Here is a 22,811-nt window from a genome sequence, read left to right on the forward strand (position 1 = left end):
TGACGAATATTTGTGTTTTCTTGGAGTTTTGCCAGATGAGTTATGTAATCAATGCCAAACTTTACAAAACCTTTGTAGCACAACATCAACCTGTAATTATAAAAACAAAACACAGGAAGAATTTCATATTTTGGAAAAAGTGGTTTTGTGGAGTATGTATAATGGACATCAGCTATGTAACGTACAGCTCTTTTTTGTAGCAAATGTAGTTTCTGCAAGTTTGTCACGCCAGTTGTGCCCCACACCACAATGCAATACTGCATGACAGATACCACCAGTGCATTGTACAACATTAATTTTACCTTGGTCGGGAGAATGCGACGCAGACGAGCAATGACACCAATGGCAGATGACAATTTTGATTGTAGGTGATCAACATGCTCATTCCAGGTAAGGTGCTTTGAAAAATGCACCCCAAGGATGTTAACGGAGTCCACGATCTCTAACTGCTCACTGCCCAGACACAAATTCATATTAGTTGTCAACATCTTACCTCTAGGCGTGTACAAGATTACTTTTGTTTTCTTCGGGTTGATTTTTAAACAGTTTATCGCGGACCAGCGTTCTAAGTCAGACAGCGTCTTATTAGCCTTTATTTCTAGATCTGTTTCCACGTTGCCTGTAATAAAAATGGTTGTGTCATTGGCATACGAAACGAATGTAGCATTATCTGTGCAGCTTGCAATGTCATTTATGTAAATTAAGAACAAAAGTGGGCCCAAAATGCTTCCTTGCGGCACACCAGTGGTAACTGCCTTCCGTGAAGATATTGCGTTATTGGCATCTACAAACTGTGACCTGTGGGACAGATAAGATGACAAAAGCGAGTGGGCGATTCCACGCACACCATACATTTCTAATTTGTTAAGAAGAATGGAATGATTAATTAAATCAAAAGCCTTAGAGAAGTCTATATATATGCCTAACGCCATATGCTTACACCTAAACGTGTCTAAAATTATTTCTTTTTGGCTCAGGAGGGCTGTTTCCGTAGAGCGATGCTTTCTAAAACCATGTTGAAAGTCTGCAATCAAATGGTGGCGGTGCAATCAAATGGTGCAATCAATCAAATGGTGCAATCAAATGGTGGTGCAATCAAATGGTGGTGCAATCAAATGGTGGCGGAGAGTAATCGCTCATGCATTATCTTCTCAATGCCCTTAGAAAATACTGGAACTATTGATATAGGCCGATAATTATTCAGTGCAGTTTTATCACCGCGCTTGAAGACGGGAACAACGCGGGTGATTTGCATCCTCTTAGGAAAGGTACCTGTTGATAATATTATGTTATACACATGGGCAAGAATAGGGCTTATAATATCGAGCACAAACTTTACAGGGCGAAACTGGATACCATCGGCATCTAGTGACTTGCTATTGCTTGTAGCTCTGATACATGAAAAAACTTCAAGAGAGGTAGTGGGAGCAAGGAAAAGCGATGCTCCATTCCTGTTTACTGGAAGAAACTGAGCGTAGTTAGTGAGGCTGTGTTCTAAGTCCTGTTGCGGTGCTTGAGTAAAAACGTCATTAAATGCGTCTGGTACTGCATCTCCAGAAATTTGCTGCCCATCATGTTTCAATATATCAGGAATAGCTGAGTAGGAGCTAGGCTGTAACAAAGCATTCAATTTGCGCCAAAGTACATCACTTCGCTGGTTAGCAGGGTCACTAAATATTGCTAAAAAATAAGCATCTTTGGCTGCTCTAAGTTTTTTTGTTAAACTGTTTCTGTATTTCTTAAACTTCTTAAGTAAGGCTTCATCCCTAGATTTTAGAAATTTGGCATATAAAAAATGTTTTTGTTTAATCATGTCAAGAAGCTCAGGGGTCAGCCAAGGTTTCCGCGCTTTTGATGGCCTTGTAATTTTTTTACGTGGAAAGTGTGTATCATATAATGGTTTAAAAATATTAATAAAAGCGGAATATGCAGAGTCATTGTCTTGTGCGCAATAAAGGCTATCCCAAGTTTGCTGAGCAATGGCGTGGCGAAAAGCCTCCAGATTTGATGGCGTGATTGACTGAACATAAACTGGTTCCTTAGTTTTCTGAATCAAATGATTGATCTTACTTACTAGTAAAATGATGCCTAGATGGTCACTGATATCAGTGTACAGAACGTTGGCCTTTAACGAATGAATATTAATATTTGATATGAATACATCCAATAAGGAGGCACTGTCAACAGTCACGCGTGTTGCTGTAGAAATTGTATTCGAAAAACCGCAAGTTGTAATTAGAGTCTGGAAATCCTTTTGCAGCGGAGAAGATGACAGCATGTCTATATTGACGTCACCTCCTAAAACTAGATTCATTTTTTCTTCTGTTGCATAACTAAAAAGCTTTTCAACGAAAGCAAGAAAGCGGGTGGCATCGCCTGATGGTGGTCTGTACACAACAGAGAACAAGTTTGTACGGTTTTGTAGTGTTAATACCTCATAGTCAGAAGTTATAGCGGTGAAATCGTCGACTGGTTCAGCAACAATATCATCTTTGAGCAAAAGCGCTACACCGCCCCCTCGCTTATCATGTCGACTACAGAAGAACGACTGATAACCAGAAAGCCGGAACAATTGTGATGTAGGCGTTAACCAAGTTTCGGTTAACGCCTACAAGTTTCGGATCAGCCCTGCAAATGCTTCGAGCGGTAAATCGCTACCACGTCGTTTCCAGGCCACCGAGGGTCCCAACTGCGCCACGGGCGGCGCACACAATCTCTTTCCGGTTCCCTGGAACGCCGTTCTGACTCACCATCTCGGCCACCACTCTGTTATTAGGCGCAACCACCGATTCTGCGCGAACGCCTGCCACTGCCTACTTCCGTGCTCTTGGGCAGGCAACCGACCAGCCGCCCGCTAACGGTGACGAGCGGTTCCTGACTGATACCGGTGGCCAAGTCAGTGTTCTATCTGCTACGCGCAACGACCGCACATCGCAACCGCTCGCCTAAATGCCCGCCCTGAATGGCACCCGCATTCCGGTCTACAAACAGCGCTCGGAACTGGGGTCTCCGTCACGTTTTTCGCTGGACTTTAGTGGTTGCTCGCGTCTGCACGTCTATCATCGGTGCCGACTTCCTCCGGCACCATGGCCTTCTTGTCGACGTCAGTTTCACCGCCTTCTGGATTGACCGCTCGTCGTCCGTTCGGCCCATTACTCCGCGAGTACCCGACCCTCACGGCCCCACCACACTGGACACAACCTGTTTGCCATGAGGTGCGCCACTCTCAGTCACCACTGAACCGCCTGTTTTCTTCCGTCCACGTCGCCCCAAGCTCAAGATCGCTCGGGCCAAATTTGAGAACATGCTAGAGTGGTGCATTATTCGCCCGTCTTCTAGCAATTGGGCCTCTCCTCTTCACATGGTCCTCAAAAAGACCGGGAACTGGCGGCCATGTGGTGAATACCACTCCCTAAAAGGTAACACCATACCCGACCGCTACCTACTGGTACAGGACTTTCCCGCAGCTCTTCATGGCAGCACCACCATCACAAGGTTTCATCTTTCCAGTTCCTCGGCATGGTGAAATACCATTACCGTTTTATTCGCAACGGTGCCACTTTGGTCGAGCCCACTGACCGTCTACTCACGGCGAAGCACAAGATGCATTCCTTCTATTTTGACGCGGATGCCCACACAGCGTTTCTCGGCGTAAGACAAGCCGTAGCCTATGCAGCCTTGCTTTCCCACCCTACGCCTGACAGTCCTTTCGCACTCACGACGGGCGCCTCCAGTACTGCTGTTAGCGCTGTTCTCCAACAGCACACGGATGGCGCCTGGCAGTCTCTTGCATTTTTCTCGAAGCGGATGACAGCTACTCACACCAGTTACAGCGTTTTTGAGCAGGAGTTGCTCGCCATACACCTTGCAGTTCGCCATTGCCGTCACCTTCTGGAAGGTCGTGTTTGCTCCATCTTCACCGACCACAAGCCCCTGAAACATGAGCTCAACCACGCCGGCAGCCCTTATAGATCGCGGTAGGAACACCACTGGTGTTCCTCGCCCATATGCGCCCACTCCTTTTCGCAAGCAGATCTTCAACGCCCTGCACACCTTAGCCCACCCTGACATTTGCGCCGCGCAAAAGTTTGTGGCATATCGCTACGTGTGGCCGCAAATGAATGTAATATTCAGCACTGGGTGCGCGCCTGTGCTGCTTGTTAACGTGACAAGGTCTACGGCCACCCTGTTCCCCCTGCCATGTATTTTCTTCCACCTGACGGTACACCCGTTGGCCTCAGGCTACACAGCTTCCTGATATCTCGGCCTGCCCCATCGCATTTTCTTTCCTGTCCTACCGGGTGGTATGCTATGGCTGTCCATCTACCATTATCACGGAGCGTGGTCGCCACTTAAAGTCGTCCATCTACGCCGAACTGCTTCGCCTTCTCGGCACGACTCGCCTGCGTACCAACGCCTGCCACCATCAGACCAATGCCCTGGTCGAACGATTTTACTGCCCCCCTGAATGACGCCCTCACCGCCCATGCATCGCCAACGCAGTGTGTTTAGGGCTTGCCTATCACCTTACTGGGCATGGGCCGTGCCTTCAAACAAGACCTCTGTTGCTCGGCGGCTTAGCTTGTTACTGCACTTCCTAACGCCTACCGGCCGACTTCTTCGACCCCTCACCCTCCCATCCCCACCCCACCGACGACATGCAGCTTCTACGTGAAGTATACCGCAACTATAGACCCCAACCATCACGCGCTGAGCCCGCTCATCAACCTTACATCTCCTCGGACCTCACTACGGCTACCCATACCTTGTGCGGTTCGACTCAAACTGCCGCCCTCTTCAGCCGGGCTACCACGGGCCGTTTTGTTTTCTGGATCGCTGTCCCAACTCATACATCATAGATATCGACGGTTCGCCAGAAACCACAGCCGTGGAGCGGCTGAAGCCTACCTACCTCCTCAACAACGTCTCTCCTTCCACCACTACTCTTCTCCGTCACTATCTCGACACAGCGCAGCGTTCAATGGCACCCCTGTATACCTCTTACTCCTCGCTCTGCTCCTCGCATGGGGGGGGGGGGGGGAGCCTTGTAGCAGCCCCCTCTCCGAACGACTGGAGCAGCCGGAAAACGCGAACTGACACGAGCCGCATGCTAGAACGCTCGGGAGCCGAGATGACACTTGGATGATGAAGAGGCATTCAAAAGGAAACCTGTTCTTGAGTCTGCAACCGTTTCATTCGGGTCCTTCCTGCGCCCTTGTTAGGGGACAATAGGGTATGCGAAATATAAGTAAACTACAAACTACATGGCTGTACACAGCCCGACGTACTCCAAAATATTGCATCGTGAATTACAACCACAATAAAAGTGCTATAACGCCTTGGTGGACATGAACGCACACTTGGTCAACAAGACGCCAAAACTTATAAGCATGTTGGCAGCCGTAAAAAAAGCACTGGTGAAGAAAATAAACATTGATCAAGCAAAAATACAATTAATGTATAGAAGAAGGCAGATCAAATCTGAAAGAACATGTCCTTTCTTCCTCCGTACGCGAATGGAGACCAAAACTATTACATCGAAATCGCGAAATCTTTCGAGTGCGCGAATTAGAATCCACACTTACGCGTATCCTTCATTTAATTTCAGCCAAATCCGCTCGAAAACTAAGTCGCCAACTTAAGTAGAGCCTTTATTACATCCTTGATCAAATGCGCTGCATACTTCAGGGAGAATTAGCTGGTGTTTGCCGAGGAAAACGTGACCCGCTAATGAACAGACCGCCGGCATCCTGAAGTACTTTTTTTCAAAGTTGCTTGGAGAAATGCTAAACTTCTGAAGCTCTAGCAGCCTGACTTTTCGAACATTTTCTTCTATCGTGCTCTCAGTACACCTCACGTCTAATCTCGAGAACTGCCGACATTTTAACGTTTTCTCCTCCTGTTTGTTCCTTATAGAGGCATGGGTGTTTTCGCTTTGTTTAAATTGGTAGTCATCTGCGCTTAGGTCCAGGAAGTTCTCGCTCTACCTCTACCGTGCACTTCTTATACCAACAACAGCAATCTGGTTGCAGGCTGAAGCCGAGCATATCAAAAAGCTTTGGTTAAAGCTATTTGCGCGCTTGCTCTTAAGTTCATTCAGCAGCGTGCCGCTTCTGCATATAACTTCATACAAAAAAGCACTACAAACTGGTTCCCGGAAAAGAGAGAAGCATCGGAAGAAGAGGTGAAATGTTTTTTGAATCCTTCAGCAAGTCTCCAGCACGAAATGTAGTCCAACTATTCGTTTAGCTAGATTTGGTGAGCGATCAAGAACTTGTTTTCAAAAATAATCAGGAACCCTTCACTACATGGTCCCTCATGGTGTTGCTTTGGGACGCAGAAATCCATCGACCAATCAAAGCCTGAAGCCATTTGTAGCTTGTGGCATACGTCTTTCGCAGAACTTTCGCAGAATTTTGTAACTTTATTATACTTGACGAACTTAAGCAGCCGCATTGTTTTAATAGGCAGGTAAATAACGCAAAAATCAGCAAATAACAGAAATTTTCGATGAAATACTATCGGATAAGTCATTCATGCAAATCAAGTAGACGAGAGGGCCAAGAACTGTGTCTTATGGAACTCCAGACCTGTTAGGAATAGAACGCGATTAGAAACGGATGAAGGTGGATTATTAGCGGGTAGAAACTGTTTGTACAAACTGCTCATGGTTAGTAAGAAAATTATTTATTGAATTTAAAGCAAATTATTTAAGGTATTCATGAAAGTTATAAAGCCAAGCTTTGATGTTGGCCTTCGTGAAGTGCTTTTCTGAAGTACTGAGAGGGCCTCAAGGGTATGTTAAACCCAGCACTAGTGCTTATGTCATGAAGCAATAATGCGAATTGAATTTAACTTAAAGGGTCTTTTTGAAACCTATGTTGCTAAGGGTGGAAAAAAGATAGTTATGTGTGACTAAATGATGTCTTTTTTTTCCTTTTGGAACACAACTTTGCTTTTGCAACAACTTAACGAACTTTACGTCTTGAGGGAAGAGGGAGAAACGTTTTGATAACTGGAGAAAGTGTGTTGACTGGATGGTGGTAGGAGCCCTCAGTCCAGGACCCAAGTGGCCTTGGGCGACGAGTGCACCAGTTTAATGAGCGCTCGTTGGCTCTCCAAGGTGACGCTGATGAGGTGCACCTACCAATGCTCGGGTGGCGTGTCCGCTGTGTGTAGGGGTTGCGCTTTAGCCTGGCAAATTCGCGATGTACGCAAGAGAGTCCGACCAGGGCTGCACCAAGGGCAGGCCTTTTGGTATGGTGTGGGATAGATTTTGCAGGTTGTTGAAAGGTTTCGAAAGATTTTCGTTGTAATCTTACTCCAGGCGTGGGCTTTCTCGGAGGCGAGGCGCTTATTTGGGGGTGGATATATCCGGCAGTTTAGTCACCGGATCTCAAGGCGTTCTTAATATGTGGGCAGTGTTCTGAATACGAGGGGAGTAGGATGATGAGCTGAGGGGTACGCCTTCCGCTCGGTTGGCAAGAGCACAAGCTAAAGCACTAACCCTCTCATCGCCCTCCAGGCCCTCGTAGCTTTTGGTCTACATAATGCGATGATGCTCGATTAGGCGGAAACAAGTTGATCGCGGCTCCAATGGGTGGCCGGCCTGTCGTTTAATCGCGGCAGTCTTGTTGAGAGTCGGTGACGATCTGGGAACGGGCTCCGTTAAGAAAGTGTTTGATAGCCATTGCGACTGCAGTGGCTGGGCTCTCGGCCCAATTAGAGGCTGTCGTAAGTATTGCGGGAAGACGCCAGATCAAAGTGACCGCTAGAAAGAGTATGTCAAGATAACGCTGGCAATGTCTTTCATGCTTTAATGAACTTCAGAATTGATGCCAGCGCTGTTTGACGACGCTATTTCCGGTTAAGGGGCAATGCCCGTACCGTCAATGGAAGGGCAACCTGCTACATGTCCGCTAAGGAGAGTGCTTGAACAGTCGAACAGCCGCGCCAATGGCACCAGCTAGAACGCTGCCTCAGGGAAGGCTTTCGCTAAATTTTTCATGCAATCAGCAGCTGAGCTGCATGCATTATTTTTCTTTACTGATCTTTCGGTTACTCGTTCTATCTTGCATCTTAGTCTGCATTGCTAAGCCATGCGATCCATCTGAACTACAATGTTATGATTTCGTTTCCATTTTAAAAGAGTACATGAAGCTAAAGAATCAGAGCTTACGTCTTGTCAACATACGTGAGTGTATTCGCGTGCATGCCAAGCTAAGTCGAAAGCATGAAGACCAGGCACGAATGGCAGAACGCAGTTTGCATTTAAATTTCAGACAAGACAGAGAGCCACTTATTCTGACTTTCCTTCGGCAGCCAATAAGCTGTAGAAGAGTTGACATCTGGGCCATTAGGTACACATTTAGGCGAAAAACCGGTCAAAAAGGCGAGCGACAAGTGGGAGGAATGCACACATCGACGACTGGACAAGGCACTTTTTTTTCCAGTAAGGCTCACAGGACATGCCAAGCAAAACCACACCCATCACCGGACAATAAAATCTTACCCATCACCAGAACTATCGCCCGCGTGGCAAAAAAAACTTTTTCAAGCAGGAGTGCCGAAGTTGTACTATCCAATCTGATGCATTAGGCTTCTAAAATATCACGTTCTGATTTCCCCCTGCCTCTCCCGAGAATGCTCAGATTGTCAAACAGCGGATAGCAGCCACAATCGCGACAATGGCGACGCAAATTTTATCCGTCAGCAGAACCCAATGAGTTGTTGTGTTCGCACTGCCGGTCATTGGTGTACCGGCCTATATGGCTGATGTGAGCCTTTGGTCTGTAAGTTGAAGCTTTTTTAGAAATTATGTTCTTTTACCTCTCCTCCACCATTGTTGATATTAAGGGCGCTTTGCACCTATAGAAGTAAGGAATATGTACGGGCGCTAGCGTAGCTCATGTGTTGCGTAAAATCTTCTGTAGCGAAATTTGACCATTCACCTAAAGGCGTTCTGCTAGATAAGCGTGTGTGCCGAGTTTTTAGGTGCGTTAGTGGTTTTCGTGATACTTTTACTGCTTTTACCTAATGACATCCTGCTTGTAGTTGCAGAAGATATTTTAAATGGGTTTCAAGCTTCTTCCCACTGTCTTAACTTCACCATGAACTTCCTACCCACAATTGCATAAATTTCTTCTATCTTCAACTAACTTTCTATAACGATGGCCATCTATGCAGGATGTTTTAGCGTAGAAGCGAGAAGGCATTGTTATTGCGAAAGCAATACTACGTCAGGTTTCAGCTCGTCGCGTAGCTCACGGTCGGTGGTAGCTACGTTTCACCTTGAACAGCGTTGCTTCAGCCGCGCTCCGCCAAGATGGCAGCGCCGTCGGCGCGCCGCGCGGCAGCGGCGCCGAGCAGCTTGCTCTGTTAAAAAAAAACTGTGTCGAGGCACGGAATCGAACCAGGGCTTTTGGCACTTGAAGCAGATACGCTACCACTCCACCACGAAGGCTTTTTTCTTTATTGCCTGGCTTTGACGCATAACATTCAACAAAACAAACAAACAACAAAGCACACTAAACGCTATGTACATATACACGGCACTGTCGTGGTCAGCCAGCATGAATCTGGCTTCGTCAAATTAAAATTCACGCAAATTGCACAGCGGCTCTAATCTTGAGAGCCACTCTGGAGGCTCCGCAGGAGCTTTCTGGATGGCCAGAAACCAGTCCATACTTTCCCGGAAATAAGTTCGGGCAGGTCTTGCGTCTTTGTCACAATGGTAGCCTGCCATTCTGGAGCGCCATATACAGTGGAGGCCTATCAACATTATTAAGTCAAACGGTACCCCATCCTCACTTTCTAAAGATAAGTACTGGATGTCATACGGGTCAAGTGGTAATTCTTTATTTAGGGTTCTCTGCATTACATCCTAAGAATGAACCCTATCCTAACAGTGCAATAACACGTGGTCTATTGTTTCCGCCTTTCTGCAAATTAAACAGTGAGATCCCCAGGGTAAAAAAAATTCCTTTCCTTCTAAAACTTTTTTAACCAGTAGGCGCCAGTGTGCAGCTTAAAAAAGAAGGTTTTTGTTCCTGGCGGCACCTTCACTTTTTTAACCCTCTTTAAAACATCTCTGTCTGGGCCTGCACTGTACAAGGGCACTGGGAAAACTATAACGCACAAAGCACGGTACAGTTTCTTCCGTTTCACAGTCGACAGAAAATTATTTGAAAGCCGCGCGGAAACGCATCTCACACTCGCTACAATTTCCCGCTAAAAGCCGCTGATCCTAAAGTAAACCTTTGTAGTAGAGACCACATACCCCGGCTGCATGCGCCACAGCCCGGTTTGGCACATGGTGCGCAAAAACGGGTCTCTTGTGTCCCGAAAAAACAAAAAACGATTGACCAGCTGCCGCAAAAACAAATGGCCCAGTCCCAGCCGTCCGTCCTGTACCCTTCTGAACAGGTTGGTCCGGCTGCAGCGCTCCCATTCAGACGACCAGATGAAGACGGCGAAAATCCTGTGTAGCTTTTGAATGTTTAACCTTGAACAGTGCAACACCTGCATTACGTACCAGATCCTGACGATAAAGAACAAGTTGCAAACGTAGCAAAAATGGACAAGGTTGTTCCTTTACATTTATCCGCTCACTCCCGTATCACTTTGACCTGACCTTTCCAATACTGTTCACTGTCTCGGTAAGTATCGAGCGGAACGCTCAAGTACTTATCTGGTGTCGTAGTCCAAGGCATACTGGCGAACCGTTCAGGCGTAGATGGCCACCTTCCATGGCAGAGCTCGAGGCACTTCGACCAATTAACCCCGCTGCCGGTAGCTTGGCTGAATACGCGTACACATTTAACAGCCTCGCTTATGCCTCCCTCGTCAACAGGAAACACAGCAATGTCGTCAGTGTACGCCAAGAGCTTTACTTCGGCTGCTTCTAAACTGTATCCGTTAATAGTCCTGTTTTTCAGTATCTTCAAACAAAGAGTCTCCACATCAATACAAAATAAAAGGGGGCTGAGTGGACAGCCCTGGCGCACCGAACGCTGCACGCTAATGGGGGCCCACAAACTCTTGCTAATGATCAATCTCGTCGTGCAGTTCCGGTATGCCAGAGCCACACCTTTGCGGATAACAGAACCTAAATTAACGTGGCCTAGTGCGGCAAACAAAAGTTCATGGGCGACGCAGTCAAATGCCTTTTCTAAATCAATCTGGAGAATTGCCGCCTGACCATTAGTGTCATCACAGCATTCTAATATACTGCGCGAAACGTGAATATTTGTAAAAATGGACCGCCCTTTAATCCCGCAGGTCTGATGGGGACCAACTAAGTAATGAAGGACAGTCTGCAACCTTCGCACCAAAACCTTCATGGAAATTTTGTACCCGACGTTAGTGAATGCTATTGGTCGGTATGCTGTAATCTGTCGTAATATTACTACCCTTTATATAGCGTTTATATTACTAGCGCTTATAATATTACTTGCGTTTTGGGAACCAGAACAGTATGGGACGACCCATATGACGGAGGCAGTGCTTTTACTTTAAAGGCTTCATTAAAGATTACGTTCAAGACCGGGGAAATAACATGTTTGAATTCTTTTTAGAAAGCCGCACTGAACCTGTCCGGTCCAGGCGACTTACAAAGGTTTAAACTGTCTATTGCTTGCTCCACTTCCCCTTGCGTTATGTCCCGCTCCAATACGGAAAGGTGTCAGGCAGGGAGACACGATCTCGCCAATGCTCTTCACTGCCTGCTTACAGGAGGTATTCCGGGGACTGGAATGGGAACAGTTGGGGATAAGAGTTAATGGAGAATACCTGAGTAATTTACGATTCGCTGATGACACTGCCTTGCTAAGCCACTCAGGACAAGAACTGCAAAGCATGATCAATCAGTTAGACAGGCAGAGCAGAACGGTGGGGCTAAGAATTAACATGCAGAAAACCAAAGTAATGTTCAACAGCCTAGCAAGGGAACAGCAGTTCGCCATTGGTAGCGAGGTGCTGGAAGTAGTAACAGAATATGTCTACTTAGGGCAGGTAGTGACCGCAGATCCGGATCATGAGAGGGAAATAACTAGAAGAATAAGAATGGGGTGGAGCGCATATGGCAGGTTCTCTCAGATCATGAATGGTAGCTTACCAATATCCCTGAAGATAAAAGTATACAACAGCTGTATCCTACCGGTACTCACCTATGGGGCAGAAACGTGGAGGCTAACAAAGAGGGTTCAGCTTAAGTTAAGAACAACGCAGCGAGCTATGGAAAGGAAAATGATATGTGTAACGTTAAGAGATCGAAAGCGGGCGGAGTGGGTGAGGGAACAAACGCGGGTTAACGACATCTTAGTTGAAATCAAGAGGAAGAAATGGGCTTGGGCAGGGCATGTAATGCGAAGGCAAGATAAACGCTGGTCCTTAAGGGTAACGGAGTGGATTCCAAGAGAAAGCAAACGTAGCAGGGGACGGCAGAAAGTTAGGTGGGCGGATCAGATTAAGAAGTTTGCGGGGATACAGTGGCGGCAACTGACAAAGGACAGGGTTAATTGGAGAGACATGGGAGAGGCCTTTGCCCTGCAGTGGGTGTAGTCAGGCTGATGATGATGATGAATCTGTCTTTTGTTTCGTCGTCAAGACGCGGTATGTCGGCTAGGCACACCTCCTTAAATGTGCTAACATCAACCGGATGCGACGCGAAGAGCGCCTGATAATGCTCGAAAAAGGCTGCGTTGGTGTGATCTATGTCCGTTTTTAAAACACCTCTCCATTATATTTCGTTAATGTGGTTTCTTTCGGCACGAGCTTTTTCTTAAAGGGGTAGAGACATCGAATTCCAAGGTTGTACAAAAGACTGCCATACGTTTCCTTTGTATGTGAGGACCATAAGAGCGAAGTATTAAATTTAAGGGAGGTCTAGAATATATTTTAATTTCATTTTAAAGTTTGTAAAAATGCTCACTCTTGAAATCTGAGCCATCGCTAGTGCATCAATGTGACGTAGGAACAGAGAAGAAAACACAAGCAAGTATTTCCTACGTCATTGCACAGTTTTCTGACGTACGGGACCAAGTTTTGCGGTTTCGCGGCCTAGCAACCTTGGTTACGAGTGCTCACGAGTCTTTTTTTTTTCTGCGCGCTCGCGAGTGCGATGGTGCTTTACGCCCGGCGTTGCCGCAGGCAATGTCGTTGCCGAAAGATACACTTTTGCAGAGGCATATTGCCCGTGCTCTAATGTAGGAAGCATTCTCTAGTATCATGGATGTTATGTATTTTCTTGTGCGAACGTGAAGTACGCCGAGCATGCCGGCCGGCCAGCCTGGATCCCGTCTGCCGGCGTCATAAAAAGGAGCTAAAGTGTGTTCTTGACGTAAATAATAAACCCTGGGATAAGAAATGTGAAAAATGTGTCATTTTTGAGGATCGCTGACGAATACTGAGCTACTGGCAAAGGTAACGACTGTGATACGAGCAAACTTTTTGCCACAACCGCCTCGCAGCTGCCGCTGGCCCGACGTTGCGGTCCGGCTCGCCTGGCGCCCGCTCGCTTCGCTGCTGAAGACGTCGTGGAGATTTACCATACTATTATTTTATTGTGAGATGATGCTGTTGACAGTAAAGCGATGTGTAGAGTAGGCCTTTTATTATAGCGCAGGCGACTTCCGAAGCGCCGGCCGCTGCGACTTCGATGCGGAAGAGGCTATAGGCCTAGCGACGACCACGGCAACCAGGCAGCAGAAGAGCTCGTCGCCCGGAGCGCCCGCGAGCGATGCCGTTGCCGAAAGCTCGAAACATAAGCAGGCATGCTTTGTCGCTGCTCGAGCAGTCTTTCTGAGGGACTGCTGTACGGCGGCGAAGTGCGACACCGGTTGCGGGCGGAGCTTGGGTAGAGCGGCGCAGCGATGCTCACCGCTCCGTGTCCCTGCTTGCAGTGGGGCGGCAGTTCGCAAGCGACGATCAGTGCGGCGCGTCGGCCAAGTGGCCATATGGCTTGATGAATGTTGCTGCGCGTGCATTATTTGTCTAAATAATGATTGCACTTCGCGCTCTGAGCTCGCTACTTGTTTTTGGTCGGCGAATGTTTTCGCTCGGCCACCGATATGCCCAAGGCACGTCGGCCAACGGGTCTCGTTTTGGTCGGCGGCGTTGTCACACTAGGACGACGCTTGGTCGTTGGGGCGTCGTCGTCGTCGTCGGTGCAGTGTGACTAGTCGGGGAACGACCAGGTTGTCCGACGCGACCGTCGGCGTCGCTGTCGCGTCGACCTCGGGGTCCCGTCGGCCTAGTGAACGCGCCTGAACTGCGCGCTGGTCCCAGGCTGCCCTAGTCGTCGCTAGGCCTAGGTGGTCTCGCTTCCGCAGTTGACGGCGCTTTGGAAGTCGACTGTGCTATAATAAAAGGCCTACTATTCACATCGCTTTAGTGCGAACTCGTCCCATAATAGAAGATAAGTTCGATTTCCACGACGCCTTCATCAACGGAGCTAGCAGACGAGCAGCGCGCACGAAGAAGCAGCGTCGAGCTGTCGGTGGGACAACGCCGGCGTGAGGTCGGCGCTGTTGTCGGCAGAGTGTGACACACGGGTCGGCCGACGGCTGCTATCTCGGCGACGCGACGGCGATGCGCTCGTCAGGCGACGACCGGTGCTCGGTCGGCGTCCGCGCAGTGTGACAGACGCTCCGACGGCACGAAAATCGCTGCCGCCGACCATCGCCAGACTGAAATCGGCCGATCGTCGGCGTAGTGTGAACGCGCCTTTACCATTTGACGTTGCCTACACGCTCGGCGTTCTCCGGCACAATCTGAGCTGCGTCGGGCCTGACGCCTGCCTCCTCTTCGGAATCGCTGGCCAGCGGATCAAAACGAAGTGGTTGTCGGGGTTCGAACCGCGGCGTCTTCTTCCTCGTCTGCGTCATCCCGCGATTCCTTATAATCGGTGTCTTCGCCGAAATAAAACTCTTCTTTCCGACTCGGAGCTGTACGACTTTGCCCTCCGCCCGGCTCTCCGTGTTTACGCGCACCACGTGCGTGTCAAGCAGACGACATGCCTACACGACGTCACGGCTTTCCGGACCCACGTGACAACGCATTGTCTGGTTTTTGACGTCATGAAAGAGCCTGACAAAACCTGGCAACTACGAACCGAAACCGAAACTGCTGGGTACAAATAATACGATTATTAATTATATAATGCGAGTTCATGCTTCTAAGATGGTGTTCCATGCTCACTGAATCGCTACGCATTATTTACAACCCAGAGATACAACACAAAAATTTGGTGTCTACCCCTTTAACCAAGAGCTCGTTTAGTTGGCCCTTCCCCTGCAGCTGTGTATTCTGCCCTTGCCCTCACCAGCGCTCCCCGATAACATTTTTCTTCGATTAGATCTAGCCTTTGTTTGGTTTTTCTTATATCTTCTATCTATTTACGAGGCGCTCGGCATTCCTGTTTTATCACCATCTGAAGCAGTGCCTTTAGCTCTGTTTCATGTTGTTTCGCTTCATGATGTACATAGGTAGCTCTTTGTATTGCTTTTAATTTTAAAGTTTCTTTACTGAGCTCCCACTGCTGCCATATCCTCATGTTTCTACTGGGTTCTTTTTTTGATATTTCTTCTTTTACAGTTCGAGTATAAAATTCGTCCTGTGTCATTTAATTTCCACATTTCCCATGAAAAACTATTCCCCTTCTTGACGATCCCTATGGTGCACTGAACCAAGCAATGGTCAGAAAATGATACCGACACATATAACTATTGCATTTAGGTACGGTAGCCACAGATGCATAAATGCGATCTAGCCGTGCGTGACTTGAGCCCTGAAATCGTGTGTACTTTACACCACGTGCTCCTTCGAGACACTCTGCCACAACCTCTAGGTTGCAGTTCTCGATCATTCGCAACAACACTTCGGTGTTTTTATCTCGAAAACCGTGTACGCTTGTCTAATCGTGCGCGCTAAGGACACAGTTCTAACAAGGTACCCATGTGGGCTAGTTGGTGTACATCAGACATAACTTCAGCAGCGAAAGAACGAGACACCAGGAGAAGAAGAACACAGGACAACGCTGTTTGAATGCCATACATTGGCATCTATTGCATTCAGAAATGCTTTCCATCATTGTCAGCAGCGCCGTCGAGAACTGGTTGCACAGGAGCACGAGATAAGCAGGCGGCGCCTGCGTGTGTGCGAACGGATTTGTAAATGACGGTGATATCGAATTCCTGAAGTGGAGGGCTCTGGAGTGCGAGGCGGCCGGAGGTATCCTTCAGGTTGGTCAGCCAGCATAGTGCGTGGTGATCGGTTACTTCTTTGAAAGAGCGGACATAAGGTATGTTCTGAACTTCGAAACTGCCCACACGATGGCCAGGCATTCTTTTTCAGAGACAAAGTAGTTGGCTTCTGTCTACGATAGGACGCGGCTAGCATAGACGACAACACTTTGTTATTCCCGCTAAATTTTAACGGGCAGCTCCCAAACCAACGTTGCTCGCTTCGGTGGGGACCCTTGTGCCTGCAAGTTCACCAAAGTGCACCAGCATGGGGGGTTACTGCAGGCGGCGTTGAAGCTCTTGAAACGCCTTCTGTTGTGGTGTTCCCAATTGAAAGGTACATGCGCCATTGTCAGATCAGTGTGGGGCCCGGCATTTTAGAGAAATTCTTCACGAAGCGGAGGTAAAACGGACATAGCCGGAGGAAGCGAAGAACTTACTTCTGGTCACGCGGTAGGGGAAATTGGGCAATGGCGCATGTTTCCTCGGGATCCAGAATGACCCCTTCTTGGTTCACAACATAGCCTAAGAACTTTTACTCTTCACATGCAAAATCGCATTTATCGGCTTTTAGAGTAAGGTGTGATGCAGTTATGGCCTGTCATATTGTCACGTAGTGGTGTCACGTAGTGGCCTACTCGAGGCAACGCAGGTGCTGCTGGAAAGACGAGGCGAAAACGATAACGTCGTCCAGGTAGACCCGACAAGTTTGCCGCTTCAAATCCGCAAACACGGTATCCATGAGCCGCTTGAAAGTCGCGGCTGCCTAACAAAGACCAAATGGCATCACCTGAAACTCGTACAACTCGTCTGGAGCGAAGAATGCTGTCTTTTCGCGGTTTCTTTCGTCGACCTCATTTTGCCAATACCTAGGCTTTAGGTCCATGGAGGAAAAATATCGGGTGTTGCATAAGCGGTCCAAGGCGTCGTCGATTCTGGGAAGCGGATACACATCCTTTTTAGTAATGTTGTTTAACCGACGGTAATTAACGCAGAATCGTAAGGTGCCGTCCATCTTTTTCACAAGCACTACAGGGGCCGCCCATGGCCTCATCGAAGGGGGAATAACGTCGTTGGCGAGCATTTCATTCACTTGTGGGCTGCGAGCCTCGCGGTAGTGTTACGTCTCGCCTTCGTCCTGGGGAAGACAACGACATGGCAGCAGCGAAACGCCGACAAACCCCGAGACGCGCGTTGGGTGAGCGCCTGGATTTCCACGGAAGCCGCGTCCGTCTGCCCGGTTGAGCGAGCGTTTCCCCTACACCGAGTGTGAACGCGCGTTCGAAATGCGCGGGAACGCCGCTCATGGACATTCCGGCGTCTGCGCTACGGTGATGGCATCGTTCCCCCCTCTCCCAGCGCGTGAGGGCGGTGTGATCCCTCGGGAGTGAGAGTGCGTGTGTGTTTGTGATTGGTGCCAGTGAGAACTTCCTTCCCCTGCAGGCCCGGCCCCCATCTAGGGACCCTAGGGAAGGGAACTCTTTAAAACCCCGGCAGCGGCACGGCCGGGGGGCTTTTTGTCATCGAATGATCTCCTGATGAGCTGTCGTCATGCAGCGTTCCTGCAGCTCACTTGTAAATATGTAAATTCCTGTATAAAGTCCTCTCTCATTGTCTTTTTCTAGCAGCCTCGTCTCAGACGTCCCTCATTCCCTCTCCGGCACACGACCATGCTACCTCATCTTTAACAAACTCAGCCGCCAATGTATTAGCGCGGTTGTCTGACGAGGACGCCCACAACTATCCGATCGCTAAAGGTACGCTGCTGCGATACTTTCGTATTCCGGCGGAGGCAGATTTGGAAGGCCAAATTGACGGTGGTAAGCTACACCGTGCTAGTGTCAGGGACCGAGTTAGAAGCTCCGCTCAGTCACCGGATGACACGAGTGCTGTGCAGAAGTGGCGGCATAGGACAGGTTTCGTCCAGGAAACAAAGGCCACTTCGGCAGCGAGGACCGAGGAGTTCGGTCAAGAAGCTAGCGAAGAGTGCAGATCCACAAACCGTGAGGGCTCGGGGGATAATATAGGCACTAAGGCTAGCAATGAGGAAGAGTGCAGATCCGCCAGCCATGAGGGCTCGGAGGATATTGTAGGGACTGCTAGGAATAAGGAAAGGAGCAATGCGTTGGTTTTGAGCCCAGAGAAGCATGCACTTTCCGGGAAGGAGGCTGATTGCTGCGATCGAGAAGGCAGTACCCAGGACAATAACGCTACGTTAGCCGAACAGCGTCTCATAGTTCAAGTTCCGGGCAAGAGCGTTAGGGTAGCAGGATCGATTAGCAAGCTTCAGGAGAGCAAGTTATTATGCCCCGCAGAAAGTAAAGGGCAGTCGGGACACTTACGTGCTGCGGCACGCACTGACTCATCGAAAGAGGGAGCCGATAGTTCGAATTGTAGTAGAAAAGGCGGCTCGCTTCTGAGTCAAAAAGCTGATGAGAAGGGTGAGGGCACCGCGAGAGAGGGAAGCGCGCAGAGCCGTTCTGCGAAGGCAGTTTTAGGAAGGCGACCACGCGCAAGGAGAGCCAAGACGAGGGGTGCTGTCGAGAGAACGGACGAAGTACGGGCCGAGGACATTGTAAAGTTAAAGGCCGGCCAGCAGCGTAATCGTCCGAGGCTGTCATCATGGCACTCCAGATGCGACAGGCGCCGCACTAGGGCCAGGCTGGCTAGGCGTATACAGAGAGCGCGAAAGCCACCTGACCCATTGTGGCGACGCTGCGGTAGCAGGACGCGTAAAACTCGGAGCGGGCCACAGAGAAGCCCGCACTGCTACCGTACGAAAGAACGCCGCAGAACGCGCTCCAGAGGAAGGACATTGCCGAATCAAGAAAGGAGTTCTCGTAAGCGTTTCCTTCATGCGCGACCGTCAACCCCTCGCTTTCAACAGTTCAGACGCTGCTCGGGTGATGATGACGCGCGGCCGGTGTGCGGAACAAATCGTAGTTGCCTGGCGTCTGGGGCTCGCAGGTGTCGAAGAGCAGTTCATTTTTGTCGATTGTTGGCTGCTAAAGCCACTGTTGGTGTGCGTCCGCGCAGGGCGCGGTTGAAGAATAGGCGACCCCTTTGAGCCGCGGCGCGGCTCGTTAGCAGCGGATTCTGAGGATGTCTCTGCTGTTTGCTTTTTCTTTTTTTTAGCGATTCCTGCAGAACAAAAAGTTTTGCAGAAAAAAGTGCAGAAAAAAAGTTTCGAGCAGAAATAGGTTTCCGACGCGTTTTTTGCATTGAAAGCGTTTCTTTTGATAAAGATTGTTTCGAAAAATGCACTAGTGGTGCCCATGTGTAGCAGCGTCCGCTAAAACGCGAAGTGCTAGCCAGACGGGCTATTTAGGCCACTAGCATAAGCGCCTGGAGTCACTTGATTTTTTTTGGAATTTGGGAAATTAAGTAGACTTTGGCTCCGATATTGAGCGAATCTTTGCGGGGATATACAAGGTGACGGCAGTATGCTGCTATGCAGAATGAAATGTTGTGGTCATTACGAATCGGATTACATCACAAAAAAGGGAGTCTCAAAGGTAAGGCCGATAGCTTAAATTGAGGTCCCTAGCGCAAGAGTCAGCATCATAGTTGCAGTTTGCTGGTGTTGTTTTTCTTCCTGATGTAGGATTTTGAACCTATTGGTTTTGTTTATTGTTTTAAATTGAGATATCATTTGTGGTGTAATGTGCCGATTTGTGGGCATTTTCTCAGTGCTGCTGAACTACTCCCAGGAATTAATTGGCTTTGTAGGAGGGAAAGAGCCTGGCATCGCTTAGTGGGGATTGTGTCGTGCTTGCGGACTGAGCGGTTGGGTTTTCGGCGTGGTTCTAACGCTAGCGGAGCACGAGTCACTTTGCAGTGCCCTTTGGGAACCTGCACATGCAAAGGAATCCTTCGGGGTACGCTGAGCTCCAGAACCGCCGAGAGACAACCGACTCCGGTTGAGACCAGCCTCGAGCGACATCCCTCCGGACAGCGGATGCTGTCCCCTGTCCATCGGGATCTCCTTCCCCCGGCGGGGCAGTCTGTTACGTCTCGCCTTCGTCCTGGGGAAGACAACGACATGGCAGCAGCGAAACGCCGACAAACCCCGAGACGCGCGTTGGGTGAGCGCCTGGATTGCCACGGAAGCCGCGTCCGTCTGCCCGGTTGAGCGAGCGTTTCCCCTACACCGAGTGTGAACGTGCGTTCGAAATGCGCGGGAACGCCGCTCATGGACATTCCGGCGTCTGCGCTACGGTGATGGCATCGTTCCCCCCTCTCCCAGCGCGTGAGGGCGGTGTGATCCCTCGGGAGTGAGAGTGCGTGTGTGTTTGTGATTGGTGCCAGTGAGAACTTCCTTCCCCTGCAGGCCCGGCCCCCATCTAGGGACCCTAGGGAAGGGAACTCTTTAAAACCCCGGCAGCGGCACGGCCGGGGGGCTCTTTGTCATCGAATGGTCTCCTGATGAGCTGTCGTCATGCAGCGTTCCTGCAGCTCACATGTAAATATGTAAATTCCTGTATAAAGTCCTCTCTCATTATCTTTTTCCAGCAGCCTCGTCTCAGACGTCCCTCATTCCCTCTCCGGCACACGACCATGCTACCTCGTCTTTAACAGTAGACACTGGATAAGGTGACTGTGACATTTTCATCTGTAATAATGCGACGTTTCGCAGCGTTAGTCCGCCCGACGTGCGGCGATGACGCGAAGGCATCACGGTAGCGATTGAGAACTTCCCACCCTTTGTCTTGCTGCTAGAACGGCAGGGCTGATTAATGTCGTACTTAACACCAGTTTGTCCGTCGGGCTTAGTTGTTGAAGCAGTTGTTAAATTGTGCACACACCTAGTTTTAATAAGAGCGTCAATATACGCCACAGTCGTCCCCTTGTTAAGGTGTTGGTGTTCGTTGTTGAAATTCTAATGCCGTACGTAAGTCCAGTATGTCCTTCGGGCTGAGTTGTTGAAGCAGTTGTTAAGTTATGCACACACCTCCCGTCCCGCCTCTTCCTCTATCGCTATCGATCGGACCCTTCCTGTCCCAACTGCCCCTGTATCTATGCGGACCTGGCCCATTGCCTCTTCTATTGGCCGGCTGCTCAGCAGTCGGGTTCGTTCCCCCCACCCTCTCTATCCATTACCACCTGGCTCGACTGGCTTGGCGCTGAAGGGGACGAAGAACAGCGGCTTCTGGTCGCCCAGGCGGTCGAAATGCTCGGCCTGTAAATTATGGTCGATTAAAAGTCTTTTACTACTACTACTACTACTACTGCACACACCTAGTTTTACTAAGAGCGTCAATATACGCCACAGTCGTCCCGTCCCCTTGTTAAGGTGTTTGTGTTCGTTGTTGAAATTCGCGAAAAGAACGTTCATCATGCTATATTGGAGGAAGGCAACCGCCCTGATAACGGAAATTCCTCTGTCCAGAAGCAAGAGCGGCTTGCTTTGCATGACACCCTCAATTTTCCGCATGTTCTTCGAGCTGACGGTTACCATTGCACTGGAACGTGCAGGTCACGTGTTCGTCTAGAATGTGCAACGCCGCCGGGAGAACACTATCCTCGGATACGGCAATCTCAGTCGAGTATATGATGGTCTGCGATTACAGATCAATAACGGCACCGTTTTCAGTGAGAAAATCCATGCCGAGGATGACGTCCCGGGAACGCTCGGCTAGACGGCGAACGTTGCGAGGAATATTTGGCCTAGCACGGTTACCCCCGACATGCACGTTCCCGTGGGTGTGATCAAATGTCCCCCTGCAGTACGCATCTGTGGGCCGTACCAAGCGCTTGTGACCTTCTTGAGTGCCGCGGCGAATCGTCCACTGAGCCCACAATAATCGGCACCGGTATCCACCAGAGCGGTTACATCGGGGCCGTCAACCGAAATCTCTAAGTTGGCAGTTGCTAGCGGCTTACTTTAAGGATGTAGAGGCATTCGGTCTCGGCGGCGGTGCGTTGAAAGAGTCCTGCATCGAGGAAACGCTTCGAGGCCACGGAGGGGTGTGTCAGGACATCGGCTTGTTGGTTGGTTAAAGAATCGTCGGTACGGCTATGTAATTCGGCGTTTTTGTGTGCACTGTCTTGCTGCGTTGGATAATAATTTTTTTTTTGTTGAGCAGCTGCACCGACAGAGGCTGCTGCATCTAGTTTCCCCTACGGGGACTCCGAGACTGGTCTCGTCCTGGGGAATTGTAGCGACGCGGAGATGGGGATAGAGCGATACGGCGCTGAACGGAGTCCGCTCGCGAGATGTAATCCGCGATCTCCTGCGGTCGTTCTCCACACATCGGACGCGGAGAGCCGACGGGGAATCCTCGAAGGCCCATCTCCTTGTATGGGCAGCGGCGCCAAACATGTCCTGCCTCACCGCAGTGGTAGCACAGCGGCTGATTGTCTGGCGCTCTCCAAACATCCGTTCTGCGGCGTTCTAGGCGCTGCCATGCATACAATGCATACAGGAACAAAAGAGCTAGTGAGAAAACAGTGTACATAAAGGAGCGGCATTACCTCTCCTCTAGGAGCGACATCGCTAAGAAAATCAGACTTTATCAGAGCCGCAATAATGTGTTTAAATATTAATTTTTTCGTAACACAATTAATGAG

General features: G+C 49.4%; 1 pseudogene; it reads right to left on the reverse strand.

The window, feature by feature from the left end:
- Positions 1-3,031: 3,031 nt before the first annotated feature.
- The window catches only part of LOC149367711 (uncharacterized), a 163,286-nt pseudogene continuing 143,506 nt past the window's right edge, over positions 3,032-22,811 (reverse strand).

The sequence above is a fragment of the Amblyomma mixtum genome, chromosome 1 (genome assembly GCF_055824585.1).
Source record: "Amblyomma mixtum isolate Tamu chromosome 1, ASM5582458v1, whole genome shotgun sequence".
NCBI lineage: Eukaryota > Metazoa > Arthropoda > Arachnida > Ixodida > Ixodidae > Amblyomma > Amblyomma mixtum.